This window comes from Xenopus laevis, chromosome 5S (assembly GCF_017654675.1).
Source record: "Xenopus laevis strain J_2021 chromosome 5S, Xenopus_laevis_v10.1, whole genome shotgun sequence".
In the NCBI taxonomy this organism is placed as follows: Eukaryota; Metazoa; Chordata; class Amphibia; order Anura; family Pipidae; genus Xenopus; species Xenopus laevis.
The window spans coordinates 131,147,332-131,166,741 of NC_054380.1; the positions used below are offsets into that span (position 1 = coordinate 131,147,332).

The following is a 19,410-nucleotide window of genomic DNA, read 5'->3' on the forward strand; positions in this document are numbered from 1 at the left end:
AATTCTCAAAACATAGAAAAATTTGCGAAACAGGTTGAAGTCAATGGGCGTCAAAATAATTTTCATAAAATAATTTTGATGCCCGTATAATTTTTATACACGCGGCTATTTTTTTCAAACGCATTAATGTCGATGGATGTACGAATAATTTTGACACGCAAAATTTTTATGCCCAGTTTATTTTTTGACGTGGTAGATTTTCCTCTAGAGAATTTTCCCCTCAGTTTCGCAAATGTATTTGCTAGTGGTGAAATGCGGAAATTTGCTGCCGATTCGCGCCTGTCGAATTTATTCGCCTTCACTACTTAAATTTTCTCTTCACTTTTCTTCAGTAGTGATGGGCGAATTTCTCCTTTTTTGCTCCCACAAAAAACTTGCGAAACGCAAAAATTGAAGCCCACGCCAATTTTGGGCTGTTTGCACTGGTTTTCGTGTGATAATGAGAATTATTCAAGTTTTTGGGCGACAACTTGAAAAGAGTTTTCAGAGAATCAAAAAAGTTGCATGATTCTGATTTTTTTCTAGGGATGATTCGGGGGTTCGGCTGAATCCAAAATATTGGATTCCGTGCATCCCTAGTTTTTTCACACTATTTTTTCAAAAAAAATTATTGATAAATAAAGGGGATTTGGATTCGGGAGTTTGGTTGGATTTTTTTTAAAAATAAAGCGGGAAAATTCCAAATTTTAGTTGTGTTGTAGGCTTATTATCAAATATTTTGAAACAAATAAAAATTCTATCTTATGAAAAGTATTTTAATATTTTGCAGCTAATTAATATAAAAATGCATGAACAATACTTTAAAGGGAAAATATGTTGAGCTGGAGGAAAGATGATTTCAGTCTTGTACACTGTCAGCCTTGTAGATCACACAGTAAGAGGACAGAGAGATCAGGGAAAAAACCTAAAATATGTTTCTTCGGGAAGACTGCACTCTTTGCTAATTGCATAATAAAATGTTGCGGGCAGATGTCCTCATTTAACAGACAGTACCCTTGTTTAAGTGCACTGTGAATGTAATATTAGCTTTGATGTAAGGTGCTAGATGCAGGGCAATCTTACTTTCTAGCAAATCAAAGCTGAAGGGTAAATTACAGTGGGAGTTTATTCCTAGACTGCAAGTCGGTTGCCGTAAATCAGTGTTGACAGGTCAGTATTTTAAACAATGTTTACAGCAGGAAACAATGACAAGTCCTGGAGGTACAATGAGACAATGGACTTTTACGGTCAAAAAAAACAAGCGCGCATAACTGCCGGCCATTCCTTAAAGGAGAACTAAACCCTAAAAATGAATGTCGCTTAAAATTCTTATTTTATATAGTGAACTTATTGCACGAGGCTAAAGTTTCAGCTTGTCAATAGCAGCAATGATCCAGGACTTCAAACTTGTCACAGGGGGTCACCATCTTGGAAAGTGTCTGTGACACTCACATGCTCAGTGGGCTCTGATTGGCTGTTGAGAAGCTAAGCTTAGGGCTCGTCACTAATTATCCAGCAGAAAATGAGCTTCCCTGGCTGTAATATAAGCTGATGCTACAGGTTTGCTGATTATTAAATTTTGATGCTAATTGCACTGGTTTCTGTGCTGCCATGTAGTAATTATTAGGGATGTAGCGAACCGCCGATAATGTGTTCGCGAACGCCGTTCGCGAACACCGGCAAAAAATGCGGACAGTTCGCGAACAGTTCGCGAACTTCGAACATCCGAAAATCGTTCGATTCGAACGATCGAAGGATTTTAATCGTTCGATCGAACGATTTTCGTTCGAATCGAACGATCGAAGCCATTCGATCGAATGATTTCATTCAATCCAATGGCTTCGATCGTTCGATTCGAACGAAAATCCTTCGATTTTAGCGATCGAATGGTCGAATGGTCGAACGATTTTGACGCGAACGTCGCGCGACGTTCGCGAACTTGCGGCGGACGCGAACAGCCGATGTTCGCGCGAACAAGTTCGCCGGCGAACAGTCCGCGACATCCCTAGTAATTATGTGTATTAATTACTAATCAGCCTTATATTGTGACATTTCTATTCTATGTGTACTGTATATTGTGAGTGGGTCCCTAAGCTCAGTAAGTGACAGCAGTACAGAGCATGTGCAGTGAATCAGCAGAAAAGAAGATGGGGAGCTACTGGGGCATCTTTGGAGACACAGATCTTTAATGCTAAAGGGTTGTGGTTGCCTCGGGCTGGTACAGAAGACAAAAACATAATGTACAACATTTCTAGCTACTTCTTTAGTTAAGCCTTAGTTCTCCTTTAAAGAGAAAATATGATGAGGCAGCTGCACATTATTGAATATATTAGAAGGGGTGAGATGCCGGTGCAGTAAATTCCTTTCCCAGAAAGCCAGGAAGCCAACAAGGCTGAGACTGCACTGGGAAAAATGTGGCTGCACTTTCCCATTTGGAATGTATGACTGGGGATCTATCAACACTTCCCTTTTCTAGCTGGGTCATTCTCAGCTTGGATCATTTTTATCTTATTTACTTTCCAAGCCAGTGGGAGAGGGCATTGGGTATTGGCACATTTGGTTGCCTTGTCCTTTAATTCTGGTGAATCAATATAGTACATGCTTGAACAATTTCTTAATTTCTCCTCCGGCACATTAATAATTAATTAACACCAGTACAACTGTATGTGCAATATACTGCCTAATTACAGAAACTAAGTCAAACTTCAGGTATCCAGAAAACTCCAAATTACGGGAAGGCCATTTCCCACAGACTCCAATTTAATGAAATAATTTAAATCTTTAAAATTGATGTTTTCTTTTTTCTGTAATAATAAAACTATACCTTGTACTTGATCTTGACTGAGATATAATTAATTGAAGGCAAAACAATTCTGTTCAGTTTAATTAATATTTAAATGTTTTTTGATAGCCATCATATGGAGAGCCAAAAAATGGAAAGATCCCTTATCTGGAAAACCCTAGGTCCTGAGCATTCTGGATAACAGGTCCCATACCTGTAATAGATTCCACATGGATATATATATATAGTGCATTATTGGGAGGTCAGCCACTTAGGGGGTTATTTATTATAGTCCGAATGCCAAAAACTCAAAACATTTGAATTGTTTTTACTATAGAATCTGAACTTTTTGTGGAAAAAAAAAACCTCCAAATTTTTCAAGATTTATTATAATCCAGCATTTCAGACTTGCCAAGGTTGTATATAAATCAATGGGAGTCGTCCCTATCCTACTTTAAAGTTTCTGTGGTTTGCGCTGAAATTAGCTCAAAAATCCAACTCTCTGGATTTTCAAGCAAAAATCCCAAAAATTTAGAAAACTGTAGCAATTTGGGAAAAAACTCCAAATACATTGTATGATTTGGATTATTGTAAATTTTATTGAGTTTGTCCCCAATCCGATTAAATTGTGCTTTTTTAATAATAAATAAGGTCCAATCCTGGATTCCAGTTTGGTCAGACTTTTTAAATTTAAATACTCAGAAAAATACTCAGAAAAATTTGGATTTTAATAAGCAAGGCCCGAAATGTCGTGCTGCACAGAGGTTTCTAGAAAAACTTGTTTCCTTGCGATCCTTTCCCTTTAAGCAATGAGCTGAGACAACGTGTGGGAATGACATGCAGACTAATGAGTTGTCGCTCCCGCTTTTGTGAAATGTTCTTTTTCCACTACATCCCATGGAGAGGCGGCACAGCTAGCAGGTTAGGCAGATGAAACTTCCATAGTATGAAGACGGGGGAGGAAAATGGCACAGAAAGGTGCTTAATTGATATTTGGCTTGTGAATGTGATCTGAAAAGAAATTCCTGTTGACATTCCAGACCACAACAGTTCATTTTGGGCACCCTGGAAAGTCCAGACAAAAAGACTCACAAAGGTCTACAACATCATGCTGGTTATCTACAACACCTCTTTTATAATGAAGAAAAAGAGAAAAGAAAAGTGGAGATTAATATAGTGCTGGGTCTCTGTATAAGATGGCATGTTGGCAATAAAAAGGAATTTGTGCACAAGGGTTGGTGGTTGGTTGGACAGCTGAAACTTAGCAACACAAATGTCCTCTAACCTTTCCGCCTGTGAGAGAGTGGCCACACAATAGAACTCCCTCGCTTCCATACCTCTTACCTTCAGGGATACTCCAGACTCAAGCTTTGCTGTGTAATTTTATGTTCTTTTAGCATCAGACTTGGACTTAGGGGACTGCAATGGGCCCCAAACAGTTGTGGCAATCCCTAGCTTCTTTATATTATTATTTATTATTAAACTGACAGCCAGTGGCTGGTAGAGGTGTGTATGCTTTTGTATTTTTATTTTGTAGATGTCCACAAATATACTGGCATTCTTGAAAAAAAATTTCCATAGAGGGTAAAAAACATGATATATATTTATAATATATATCTAGATAGCTAAGTAGGCAGATAGATTTAGAGTCTGCCAGAACATTTGAAGTCATGTGACATTAAAGCTCTGGACAACGGATTACGTGACAATTTTTACAATTTTTTGTTCAAATTTTTATAAATTTTTAAAATGTAGTTTAAAATCTGAATATGAAACTTAAAGTTCAGATGAGGTTCCTTTGTGGAGTATCTGGTATTCATCTGAATCCAAAAACGATAGCTGCAGTACTTCCTAATATTCTGTATGTATATATTTAAAATTATTCATAGTGATTTAAGCTTTATGCATTTGGACACACATACACAACTACAGAAGAACTTCTTATGGACCATTCACTCATCCAGAAGGAGGTAAACTACTACTTTTTGTTTACAAAACATCAGTCTAAGAACCCACAACCACTTGGCCAATAAGATTTTGTCATTCTATGACCAAACCAAATTCTATGAAACCCCCCATCCATGTAACTAGGCATTTTAAAATATGTGTCTACCCCATTCTCACAATCATGCCTGTAATATATACATTAGGGATGCTGAACCTGCAAACAATCATCTGTGGTGGAACGACCTCTCCCAGCAGAAAGCAGAGGATGCTGGGAGTTGTAGTATTATTTATTTTTACTTTTTCATGTCCTTAGAAGTTCCAGGGTCTCCTCTAGTGTCCAACTACTGCTCTGTCTTTAGAATACAGTCCCACAAGATGATTCTGTTTCTTAAATTGTACTTTCCCCTGAACGTTTTCATTTGTTTGGCCACAATTCAGTTAACAATCCCACAGTTTATAACAGGGAAATTTAGTTTGTTTTTTCCCTGCCGCAAATGAACAATTTGGATAGAATTCCCAGAATGAGACGGCTGCACATGAGGAATGACTTGTTTTAAATGGAAGTGATTGTGCTACCATAACATGTCAGAGGTTAGATCCTAGAGGCAATAGCTAGGCCTTGTAGGCTACGGACTTGACTTTCGTTACTCCAAATGACATTCTTGAAATAATCATTAGCTCATAAACAGTCATTTATCAGAAGCCTGGGGTCTGAAAGCAGAACTCGTTTTAACTGATATTAGCTGTGCGCTTACCACTTAACAGAGATCATCACTTCTGACCCCTTCTCACATAGATATGTAAATACATCCACACACACACAGTGGGACCATAATTCAGGCCTTCTGAGGTTTTCGTTTGGAGGTCTAATCTATCATTGCAATTTGCACCCCATTAATCCCAGGCTAAAAAAAAATAGTATCAATAGCATTATGAGCTACTGAGTGGAGAGATGATGTGTGATCCTCCAGACCAGTGATCCCCAACCAGTAGCTCGTGAGCAACATGTTGCTGCCCAACCCCTTGGATGTTGCTTTCAGTGGCCTCAGAGCAGGAGCTTATTTTTGAATTCCAGGCTTGGAGGCAAATTTTGGTTGCATAAAAAACAGGTGTTCTACCAAACAGAGGCTCCTGTAGGCGGCCAGTCCACATAGGAGCTACCAATAGTCAATCACAACCCTTACTTGGCACTAACTAGGAACATTGTTCATGCTTGTGTTGCTCCCCAACTCTTTTTACATCTGAATGTTGCTCACGGGTGGAAAAAGGTTGGGGACCCCTGCTCCAGACTGTAATATAAAGAATTTGTCTGCCTTACAAGGATACCAATGTGTTTTCAAAAAGAACTGTGATATCATTGCCTGGACCTGATTTCCTGGGAATGACGCTACAATGGGCAAGAGAATTCCTGGCCCAACTTATCAAAGACCGCTTAGGAAATTGGGTTGCTGCATGCTTTCAAAGGGAGTAGACTTTTCCTTTTTAATTGTCATAGCCTTTTTGAAATTTGTAGAAGTCCCCTTAAGGAAATATAAAAATATTAAATGAATGCAATATTAAAGGTTATATTCTATTACTTATGCAATTGTTTTTGTCTTATCGCTGTAAAAATCATCTTTCCCTTTCTTTTTGCCGTCTATCTCCACACAATTGGACAAATTCAATAAAGGGCGAATTTCCTCCTGCGAAGGCTCCGCCACACTTTGGTCCACTTTGTCAGACGTAAATAAATGTAGCATGAACTTCAAATGGTAAAAAAAGGTTAAAACAAACATTTTTAATAGTTACAACTTTAAAGGCAATCCCGCTTAAAATATGAAAAAACGCCAGCATTTTTTTAATAGTTTTTATGACTTTTCAGCATACAGGTTGTCAATAGTGATGGGCGAATTTTATTATAAATTCGCGAAACCGCCTCGAAAATTCACCAGCTACAATTCGCCGGTGTAAAAAAATGGACAACAGCGTCAAAAACGGACGCCGACATCAAGAATGAGACGCCGGCGCCATTTTGCCAATTTCGTGGGAAATTCACGAATTTTTCGGCAAAGCGCCCCAAATTCACCCATCACTAGATGTCAATGACATAAGATTGAGGAGGATGTAGCTTCTTCTTATCAGTTTGCCAGGTCTAAGCTGGTGCAGCAGACTCTGGTGAAGGAGGTAACGTTCTGTAAAAATCCCACTAGTGAATTGGCAGAGTAACGATTGTTTATCTGATCGAAAATGCTCCTGGCAAAATGGTGGGAAACTGCCCTAGTGATGGTCTATTTCAGTAGTAAATTGTCCTTAATGCCTGTTATTAAATTGGTGATGTCCCTGCGGATGGGATTTCTGGGGAATTTTCACTAGCGACGGCCACTTCGCCCTCTAGTAAATCTGCCCCAGAGTCACACAGGAATGGTTTCAATGACCTAACTGCTATTCATGCAGGTTGTCCAATTAGAGGGCTGTATTCTTTCCATGCTCTAATGCAGTGATCCCCAACCAGTGGCTCACGAGCAACTTGTTCCTCATCGACCCCTTGGATGTTGCTCCCAGTGGCCTCAAAGCAGATGCTCATTTTTTAATTCCTGGCTAAAAAATGTGGTAGTAGGGTGTGATTAAAAACAAAGTAGGACGATATGTGCAGTTACACGTTGGTGTGTATGCGTGTATTTGTGGAGTGTGGGAGTGTGTATAGTGGTGAAAGGGGAACGTGTGTGTGTTTGTGGAATCAATATAGGTTATATATAGTGTGGATGTATGTGAAAGGGAAACTAAATGAGGAATGTGATGGGTGTAATGTGTGTATGTGCAGGAGTGTCTCATGGGACGTTGGTTTTTTCATGGCTAGAGAAAACCCACTTATCAACTTCTGAATGTTTTCTTACAGAAAACCATTCAGTATTTCTCTATCTCTGTTTACACGGTTCAGAACTAAGCGTTTCATATGTACCCCCACCAATATCACTTCATCTACAGATATGTGAGTGGATATAGGGGTTACATCAGTACAGCACTACTGAATTTACTTGTGTACCTCCACTGTGTTTCCTACTCAGTTTTTATTTTAACTACAAAGAGAGATCATCTGCCATCTATTGGTGTCTATATAAAACTGCCTTAAATGCATATATCTATATCCCTTTCTCACTTAAACATCAGCCGCTCATGTTTGTGCAGTACAGACAACTACAAGAAATATTCTCAAAAGTGCCTTAAAGTGAAACCAAAGGAACATGGAGAGAGTAGAGGCAAAATAGGAATGGTCTATAAAAAGGACTAAGAATAATTTAACAATTTGAATGCCCCTAAAAAAAGTTTATTTTATCTTCCTTGTATTGTAGTAAGGGGCCCGAATGAGGAAGCACCAGTCCAATAGTTTGAAGTACAGGCAAGGGTTTAGAAGAAGAGTAGTCAAAGTCCAGGCAATATGGTTGGTTCAGGCAGAAAAGGTTCAGTACATCGAACAGGCAAGGGTCAATACACAGGATCAAGAATAATAATCACAAGAAGTGCACCCAGGAACTTACAAGGAAGAACCTATAGTAGGGCAAAGTTTGCAGTGCTTCAGTGTCTCTTATAGGCCTCCTTTGGCACCAAAAACGGACACAGTGATGTCATGATGCTGGCGTCCTCACGCAGACGTTTTTGACGCTGGCGTCCACACCGTCGACCAATCCAACGCCGGCGAAACCAATGACACAGAACTGCGACCAGGAGGAACCACATGGGAGACGCCGCCATCTTGGATGCTGCCATCTTGGGACACTGCCATCTTGGGACGCCACGTAAGATCTCCTTTCAGTTGTAAAGAGAGCACAAGGCCCAGACTAAGATTCATACCTCCACATTTAAACCCATACCCAGAAATAATACCTTTCATTTTTACCTTCTCTGACCTACTAACCAAATAGAAGCAGCTTTATCCCTCAAGATGACCTGCTGCCCACTGCCCTTAAATAATGTCCAAACCTACAGACATACAAAACCACAACCATATACACATGTTCATTTACATACCCATAACCCACTCTATACTGGCATTCAATGTGACTACCATACACACCATTATTTCCTGTAAAAGACATTCAATATTTGCATTCTATATGGATACTCTGCTCTTTCAAGGGATACTGTATATGCACTTAAACAAGTAGCTGCCCTAGGTTACAGAAGACCACCGGAATCTGGTCCAGCGTAGAGTTTGATGTTTATGAATAACCTTACTCATGCAAAAGCAATTCTAAGGAAAGCAAAAGAGCAGCATCTGATTATACAAGCGAAGGAGACATTTTCCCAGGGTAAACCACTAAAAGGTCTCGCTAAAGGTGGCCATAGACATTACAATTACGATCTTCCCTGGAAAAGATCTTTCCAAGAAAGATCATCTGTTTCAATACACACGTGTAGAGCTGAATTGTCAGATTCAGGTAGAAACAATAGAATTCTACTTGTATCTAACGATTCAGCATTAACAATGGCCGATGTTCGGGTGCCTTCAAAGGCGCTCAATCAAAAATTTCTGGCCAGCCGGATCGACGAGTCGACCTATATCCAAGTCTTTTGCACATATCGGTTGGCTCAGCTCCCACCATAGATGCATCGAATATTGCACAATAATTAGTTTTGTACAATCATATCGTTGCCTCTATAGCCACCTTAAGTCCAACTGATCCTTTAACAGATATCTGTAGCTGACACTGCCATAGTTAAAATGGTAATTATGGTAATTAAAAATGGTAATTAAACCTTATTACCTAACATGGCAGTGTATGGTCAGAGGGATCTCAACACCTTCATGTCTCCATTCTTACAGTAAGGCTTGAGTCTGACAAGCCCCAACCTATTCTACCTATTCCTTAGGGCAGAGACACAAGATGCTATTTTGGGAGATTAGTTGCCGAGCAAAAAATCACTTCTTCTTTGGGTGGCTAATCTCCCCAAACTGCCTTCCCACCGTCTAGAATGTAAATCGCCAACAGGATGACACTTGGAATGCTTTATTTTCCGAAGTCACCCAAGTTGCCTCACGAGGAAAATTTGGAAAGTTGAAGAGATCCGAGTTTACATTCTAGCCAACAGGAAGGCAATTCGGGGAGATTAGACGACTGAAGAAGAAGAGATTTGTCGCTGGGCGACTAATCTCCCAAAATAGCAGAGTGTGTCTCTGCTCTTATTGTAGGATTTATGGTTTAGCCTGCTCAAATCTTCTCGTTATCTGTGTTGGATTGGGTCAGTTGTTCCACCTTATCTGATGCACCAAAACCTATTCATGTCAGTTAAGCCTTTTTTGTATAGAGAATGACAGATGACTTTGCAACACAATGCAACTCTGCTGTTCTTGACTAGTTGCGCATACATGTCCCTAATCATTTCACATTGAAGTCATTTGTGAGTCATTGTTTAGAAGCTAACAAGTAGATGTTTGACTGAGAATAAATCAAATTCATATGATACCTTGAGTCATGTCCATTCCTTTAGCGGGGAGCAATGACCTGTATAGCTATGGCCCACACTGGATACTACTGATCCAGACCACAGTAGAGCGACTGCATAAAGGTTCTATAAAAGCCTTCTTCTCCTGGATTACCTGCAAAAAAAACCCTCCAGAAATAAATGTGTAGACAACAGGAATGATGCATGAACACAAACATACGAGAAAGTAATACTGCCTATTATATTGCACCACTAACATCTGTTGGGCAGTGTAGGAATAAACAATCATTCAGCTCCAAATCCAAGTTGCCAATGTTGGTTTGGCTTCCTTTAATATGTGTGTTGAATAATAAATCAGTAATGTTTCACTCAGCGTGTGATGGGTTGTTATTTGTTACGGTAAGGCAATACCGCTTTGCATAGGATGTTTACACAATCAAGTGACACATTTACACACTTCCTGTTCCTGTGTTCTCAATCCAAAACAGAAATTACTGGCAAATTCTCTGAGCAAACACAAAATACGGCATCACAATTGGTAACAGCTCATTAATAGTGACAAAAACCGTGAACTTCATAAATGTTTTTCCCTTAAAGAGACACCACCACTCAAGTTTTATTCTTTATTAAACATTAAGAGGTATATGCATACATATATATAGGTAGGTAAGTTGCAGGTAAAATTAGTCCCTGTTTAAAATGTATAATGAAGCAATAGAATTCTTAATGAATCAGATGAAAATTGAGTGTAGGACTGGCCAGATATGGGATGACTTTGTCGTAGTTGTCCATCTTAAATATATTGCAATATATGGACAAACAATCCCTGTTTTGTTTTTTAGGGTAAGGCATTTTTCAGTTGCAGTATGCACAAAATGTCTCAATGTCTTAATATTGATAATGGGTTGAGTGCAGAGGACTCTTGTATTTGTCTATATGTATTTTGTGGTCACAGCCTCATTGCACCCCCACCTAATGGTTTTAAAAATTAGTGGTGAGTTAAGGACCAGCACTCTCTTGTAGTCAATTTAAAACGAAAAACTCTTTATTTCAAATACCGTGTGTGTCCATCGTTTCCGTCCACATTAGGACCTTTATCAAGGACACTTGATGTGAACTGAAACAATGAGCACAAGTGGTACAGATATGGGATCCATTATCCGAAAACCCGTTTTCCAGAATGCTCCAAATTACTGGAAAGGTTATCTCCCATTGACTTCATTTTATCCAAATAATCTAATTTTTTTTTTTTTATAAATTATTCCCTTTTTCTCTGTAATAATAAAACAGAAGCTTGTACTTGATCCCAACTAAGATATAATTAAGCCTAATTGGAAACAAAATAATCTTATGGTGTTTAATTAATGTTTAAAGGATGTTTTAGTAGACTTAAAGCATGGAGATCCAAATTACGGAAAGATCCATTATCCGGATAACCTTTGGTCACAGACATTCTGGTCCTTAACAAACATATGCATTCTTAACCAACTGTGTACCTCATACGACTAGACCAGTGTGGACACGTTGACTTTGACTGTATATATATATATATATATATATATATATATATTTATACAAACGTAAGTGTAAGGGCGGTGTGCATTTTTAAGTTATAAATAAGCCCTTATGGAGGCAATCTGCTCCAAGGTATTGTATTTTTTTTTTTTAAATAGTTGACTGACGTAATACAAATCAGGACCATACAGTCCCCCATACAGTGTCTTTAAAGGACAATGTAATAAAAATAATAATGTAATACAATTAAGTCTGTGTAGACTTTGAGAGGACTATGGGGGCCATAAAAATCCTTTGGTGGGCCACCTCCCGTTAGAAAAGTCTGATCTAGAGATAAGGAATAAGAATGCTGAACACGCTGGTTTCATTGATGTCTGGAATCCTTCCATCATTTCTGATTTCCAATGAGTCTATATTGTGTGTACCACATAGTGGCAGAAAATACTGGTGAAGAAAAAATAACCATCATGGAGTGCCCAATTAACATATGGACAGTATATAGGGGTCATGCTGCAAATCTGCTCTCCTCATTGTTAACCTTTAACATATAAGTGCATTTGTACTGCCAGTAGAATAAGTAATATTGACACCATGTGCTTTGATGGACTGAAAACCAACAGAGGTACTGCCCCTAAAAAACTCAGGTTCAAACAGGCTTAATGTAAACAATGTTTCCACTGAGGGTCTGTATAAAGTAGGTGAAGAGAAATGGAATGGAAAATCTCCATAGATATAAACGCTGCTTTTTAAGAAAAAGGTGAAGTTGGAAAAATTGCATTAATGTCAAGAATTCATAAATGAACATAAACTAATTCTGAAAAAGCGCAGTGGTGGTAAGTGCAAATTGGAACACTCGCTCACTTTTCTGGGCTCATTTACTAATCCTACAGATGCACGGGTATGAGCCCTAAGGGGTACACATTTCTACTCATTAGTACCCATCCATGAAGCATGTGTGAGATTTTGTTGGCCCGTAGGCCCCCAAAGACTTTCATGCTCGTTGGTGCTTCCTAGCTTGTACGTCTGCATGATACTCAAGCTAGGTGGCATCTAAGGCAACGTCCATGTGATGTTTCCCCCATGAAAACAGTACGGTGAGTCCTTCCCATTGTTATGGAACACAAAAACCTGTACCTAAGGATGAAATCCATTGAGCAGAGTGCAAAGTGCTAAAAACATTGCGCTAAGCACCCATTGTTTGCACTTTGCACCCCACCCTGCTATTAATGCCCTTAAATTCCTGCTTGTTTTTAACTCTTTTTCCTGCCTTGCTGTTATCAACTTATATAGTGTACTCTGAATAAAGATGCATTGATACTACCAAACTCCGAATTTATCTCATATTTTATTAAAGAAAAAAACCACAACCAAACTCTCATGACCTATTTGACCTTATTTAATCATTAGAAAACTCAAATTAATTGGTTTGGGGGGGAAAACCCAAATCTTCAGATTTTTGTTCTGACTTTTTTCCCAAAATGTACCCTCAAATAGAATCCAACTTCTTAAAATGTCCAGCCAAACAGGTGAGGAAATGTATCATCATCTACAAGTTGATGAAACTCCAGTCAGGATCTCCATTGCTCAGTAGACTACTAGTCAAGAGAGTCAAGAGTGAGTTTATTGTCATTTCATCCATATACGTCTGTACAATACACAGTGAAACGAAACAACGTTCCTCTAGGACCATGGTGCTGCACACAACATAGATGTACCGGAGACAGACAAAAAGTGCAAGTGCAAAAATATATGCAACTCCTATGGGACAGGTCAGCATAGTGCATGGACAAGACAAGACAGTGCCCACTCAGCAGATGTAATATGTTAAGTAAATAATGCTTAACATCAGACATGAGGGGTGTATCATTGTGATATAACAGTAGTAAGAACATGATAAAGAACATGATAAAGTGCAGATGTGCTCATAGAGAACAATTCTATCCAATAGCTATTTATTTATACAATGGCGTACAGTGGCAGTGTACTATGTTGAGTATCTCCAAGTTCTTTTTCGTTAAGGACTTACTCCAAGCCAAAACTCCAAAAGAGAGCAGCACCCTGCTCAAAAATCCTGCCAGAGTTTCATTTGTTAAATGAAATATATTTGTGCGCTATCCCAACAGTAGGAGATAAGAATTACACTATTATTTGGGTTGTATTATCCACAAGCTCACTCCCCCCGTGTTGCTTAAATTTAGTGCACTTTGTGGATTTGTTTTGGCTACGTGCTATTTTTCTTAAAGGCCAGATGAGTACTTCTAAATCTTTTCAAGCATTTTGTAGGAAATGTTAGGCATTAAATTCTCATCATATGTATTTCAGGGAACAGCTGTTAAATGTCGTTGAATAGAAGCAAATGTTTAACAAGCTGGCGGCGTGTCGAGGTGCACAGGCGATCTCCTTTCTGCAGCGACACCTCCATGCGGCCACACAATGCATCAAGTTGTTGACTGTCAACAGGTAGGGATGACCTCTAAACAGAAGTGAAGCCAATTACAATATCCACTTTCATTCAGCTTCCAGAAACAAAAAATGGTATTAACCTTCTCAGTGCACAGGCCTCTCTAATTTCTTGGGATGAGTAACATACCCTAAGGATCTAGGAATTAGGTGTGTTCTCAAGCACTGGCCATCAGCTGGCCACCAAGTGAAAGTGTCTGCCACCCATCTGACCGGAGTTGGTGTTGAAACATGCTTGCACCTGGGACTAATGAATTCTCCAGGACAAATCAGTTCCCCTCTCTGTACTAAAAGAAAATTTACCCTGTTTCCTTACCCCGGCTAAGCTCATTTATGAACCAAGATTGCTGGCCAAAGTGGTAAATGGAATGTACTGTACTGATTCCATTGGTTCTACAGGGCAAGGACATATTAGGCCTAGCAATGAACAAAGTGCAGGAAGAAGGACAATCTCCCATGTTGTTTGTATTCAAAATTCTTCCAGGATTCCTGCTCCACATAGCTTGACACATGGGAAAGGGGGCAAGCAATGTGTAAGTACAGGTAAGGGATCCATTATATGGAAATCCATTATCCAGAAAACTTAGAATTAAGGAAAGACCATCTCCCATATACAAACAAGGGAAAGTTGTGCTCACCACTAATTTTTAAAACCATAAGGTGGGGGTGCAATGAGGGTGTGACCACAAAATACATATAGACAAATACAAGATTCCTCTGCACTCAACCCATTATCAATATATTTAAGATAGAGACATTTTGTGCTACTGCTACTGAAAAATGCCTTGACCAGCTTAAATATATTGCAATATATGGACAAACAATCCCTGTTTTGTTTAAAGGGTAAGGCATTTTTCAGTAGCAGTATGCACAAATGTCTCTGTCTTAAATATATTGATAATGGGTTGAGTGCAGAGGACCTCTTGTATTCATCTCCCATAAACCCCACTTCAATCAATAAAAATAAAAAATAAAATGATTTTCTTTTTTCTCTGTACCTTGTACTTGATCCCAACTAAGATATCAAGAATCTTTACTGGTGGCAAAAAAAAAGAAATTTGTGTAAGATTTCTAATGTTTACATTATTTTTTAGAAGACAGGGGTTAGAAAGTTATGGTGTGGGAGTTCCCAGCACATTAGTAAGTTGGTGTAAAGAAATGACCGTGCAGACAGGCACAGATCACAAAGGTGGCAGTGGGCTTTAAGGAAAGTCACACCAAAATGAAAGTTCTGAAGAATCCTATTGTATATTACGGCACATATCTGTTATCTACTCTTTATCCTGTGCCTTTTCTCCTTTTATAACTTTAAACGGCTGCCCCCATGGCTGCACAGCACCTTGTTTATATAAACTATAGTAGTACTTATCTGTTATCTACTGTGTATCCTGTGCTTGAATGGCTGCCCCCATGGCTACACAGCAGCTTGTTTATATAAACTATAGTAGTACTTATCTGTTATCTACTGTGTATCCTGTGCTTGAATGACTGCCCCCATGGCTACACAGCAGCTTGTTTATATAAACTATAGTAGTACTTATCTGTTATCTACTGTGTATCCTGTGCTTGAATGGCTGCCCCCATGGCTACACAGCAGCTTGTTTATATAAACTATAGTAGTACTTATCTGTTATCTACTGTATATCCTGTGCTTGAATGGCTGCCCCCATGGCTACACAGCAGCTTGTTTATATAAACTATAGTAGTAATTATCTTTTATCTACTGTGTATCCTGTGCTTGAATGGCTGTCCCCATGGCTACACAGCAGCTTGTTTATATAAACTATAGTAGTACTTATCTGTTATCTACTGTGTATCCTGTGCTTGAATGGCTGCCCCCATGGCTACACAGCAGCTTGTTTATATAAACTATAGTAGAGTTTCGGAAGCAAACACACCAGTTCTAGCAGTTCATGGCAACAGTACATTATATTTTCATTATTTCAAAACACTTTCATTTTTTAGGGTTACTGTTTCTTTAAAGGATTGTAAAAGTCAGATGTTAAATACAGGATTCACCTGTACGAATATACTGACTCTGCATTGGCATGGCGCAACTGCTTTCGGTATAGCAAGTTCATGGCGGTAAATTTACACCTGTTTTTGCTGCTTGCATCACAAGGCAGCATGATAAATGAATTCTATCCTGTATATACAATTTTAGTGCTTTAAAAATAGAAATCAGCAGCGCTGACATAAGTACGAGGTAATGGGTAAAGGAAATGGCATGACATCATTCTGTCTGATGACTTCATACTTTAGCCACGGGAGCCCCTCAGAGATAAACAAGTGAGCAGGACACTGAGCTTTGGGGTTGGTCTGAATTCTTGGGTGACTTTCCCCATACATTCTATGTTATCCATCAGAAAAATCACTTTATATTATTTTGTCTCAGGCAATTTATAAGGTGCACTGGGCTCAGACTACGTGTGCAACAGCATACATGTATACTAACTGGACATGTAAAAGTTTCCATTATTAATTTGCATTTCAATATCAGATATTGGATATTTAATATGGCACAGGGTACGGCAATGGATACAGCCTCTTGATTTGCATGCAAGCAGTCCAACAAATCAGGGTTCTGTTGTACCAGGCCAGGAAAGATAGTAGCAACAACAAAGAGAAATCAGATGGCACTCACCAAGCAAAATGTGCTGAATTTTAATGATTTATTCAGATCTCTGCACAACGTTTCAGGGGATCAACCCCCCTTTCTCAAGTGCTCTTACAAAACAGGAAACAGGTATAAATAGTTAAAACATGCAAAAGGTAACACCCTCCAAGTACCAGTGACTGCCAAATGGAACCCTTAATACAAATAGTGCATACCTGTCTATGACAATCGTGTATAAATAAATTAAGAAATGTTCTGACAGTGTCATTTAGTGCTTTCCTCTGTATCGATATATTATCTGTGAATATAAAAAGTACAATAAAAATGTATTACTTAAAATTCTATCAACCTAAAACGAGTCATTTCCATATTACAATTGAAAAGCATATCACATCCTTAAAAGAAACATGAATAGTTCTGAACTTCATTCAACCCCATAGGGGACACTGTATTTAGTTTATCTATCCACATTGTTTCTTTTTCTAACAAAAGTTTATTATAGTTCCCACCTCTAGAGGGAGTATCAACTACCTGTAATACCAACCATCTTAATTGTTTACTGTTATGGCCATATTCCTTAAAGTGCTTGCTCACTGGTGTTACATACTTCTGTTTATCCAAGTGACAATTATCAATTGTCCTCTTGTGCTCCCCAATTCTTACTTTGATTTCTCTCTTGGTCTTCCCAACATACGCCTTCCCGCAGGGGCATTTTAGCATATAAATTACTCCTTTTGTGAGGAAAGATAGGAGCACATTGACATTCTGGACCAGCCATAGCCAATCAGAATTGAAATGTTCCAGTTACAGGCTAGGGACCTGCACAAGTCTAAAGCTGGCCACACATGGGGAGATTTTGTCACTTCCCTGTGAACCATCTAAACAATTGTCTGAGCAAAAGATTCACTCTTCCATGGTAAACTATGTCATATCTTTGTTGTGTAGGCTACATGATTGCTCAACAATTACTATCCAATTGTCCCATCCATTGACTGATTTCATGATGAAGGCATTCAAACCTGTCTGATTGACTGCTGGGTAACAATAAGTAGATAATCTTATTGGTTTGCACTAAATCGGTTGTCTCGCAACTAAATCTGCCCAGTGTCAGACTGGGATGCCAGGGGCCCACCAGAAAACTTTAGACCATGGGCCCACTTTCCAAATTATTATTTTTATTCCTCCACTCCTCACTCAACCTTTTTAGATACTCTACTTTACTCTATACTACACTCTTTCATTATTAAGCCCCATAAAGAAACAGGGAATGACCATGAAATTGGCTAAATGGTTAGAAGCAAGAGGCCCACTTTCCTGCTTTCCCAGTGGGCCAGTCTGGCACTGAATCTGCCTGTCTATGGCACCTTAATAAGGCAGACCCACTCCTGACTAACAGAACTACAATTTGCCTTTTTACAGACTTGATCCATTAACACAATACAACACACAACTGTATTATTCTCAACCTCGCCTGCTGGCTACCTTGAACCCGGAAGTGATCAGATGGCAGGGAAATGTTAAAAAGAAAGTAAAGGTCTAGAACCATATTTTTCTGCAAATTCTAGACCAGTATCCATACCTACTTTAGCAAGTGGCCATACATGGGTAGATTTAAGCTGCCAATTCGGCCCCTTCAGACCAAGTTGGCAAGTCAAAAAATTCCTTTGGGGAAAGTGCCACATCTAAGCAAGGTAGGTATATTGGGTATATTGGGGAAAGAGCTGCTCATTTGGCAACCTTGCTAAACAAGTCAATCTTTAAATCTATGGTCAGTTTACTTCGGGAAAACTGTTTTCCAGAGGTACAAGGTCTCTGAGCACCATTTTTGTCACTGACTTGCCCCAGGGACTAGAACTCGCAAAACTATTCCCATCATGCATGGGGATTTTTCTGTGGATTTACAGCACATTGCTCTGATGAATCTGCCAGAAAACTACCTTCCAATTCTCCTGTGAGTGCCCTTGTGCTTAATACTGTGCCTATGCCTTGTTGTCGCACATGACACCTAAAGGCCCTTGCTGTGCCTTTATAGAAGTCTATTTACGGGTAATCGTGCCTGTAATCATTAATCATCAGTGATGGAAGAGCAATATGCTGAGTCTGGAGCATCTCAATCATGTAAGGACATTCTTACAATTCCTTTCACTGACGTTGCGAATGTAATTAATAAAGAAAAAACACTTCAGTGTGAGAGCAGCGCTTGCCTTAGCATGGCTTTGTTTAGAATGTGCAGTTGAAACTACTCCCTTTGTGGTGCACTGACCCAGCATCTGTTGGAAAACGTCCTAAATCTATTAGGCTTTACAGCATCTGGAGAGACAGAAGTCTACTTAGCACATTAGGCCTACATCTGTTCTACCCAAACTCAAGCTCTTTCCCTAAATAACACCTTATATCTTTAAAGCAAGACTCTTCCGAGAGTATCACTTAACAAGGCTCAAGGAGATCACTTGCTGGAGTCACTTCTCCCTAATTGTAGAGATGAGAAAGCTTTTATTAGCCATTTGTGTACAATAAACAAGGGCTAAAGTCAGACCTCCCAGGGTGCTGCCTTGAAGCATTGGGTTCTGCCGGGCTGTTCTGAGTAGGTGGACATACACGGGCCGATAAAAGCTGCCGGCAGACCGAGTCGGCAGCTTATTGGCCCGTGTATAGGGGCCCCCGACGGGCTTCCCCAATCGAGATCTGG

General features: G+C 39.2%; 1 pseudogene; it reads right to left on the reverse strand.

Moving 5' to 3' along the window:
• LOC121394131 overlaps positions 1-19,410 on the reverse strand; it is an 88,705-nt pseudogene that overhangs the window by 49,496 nt on the left and 19,799 nt on the right.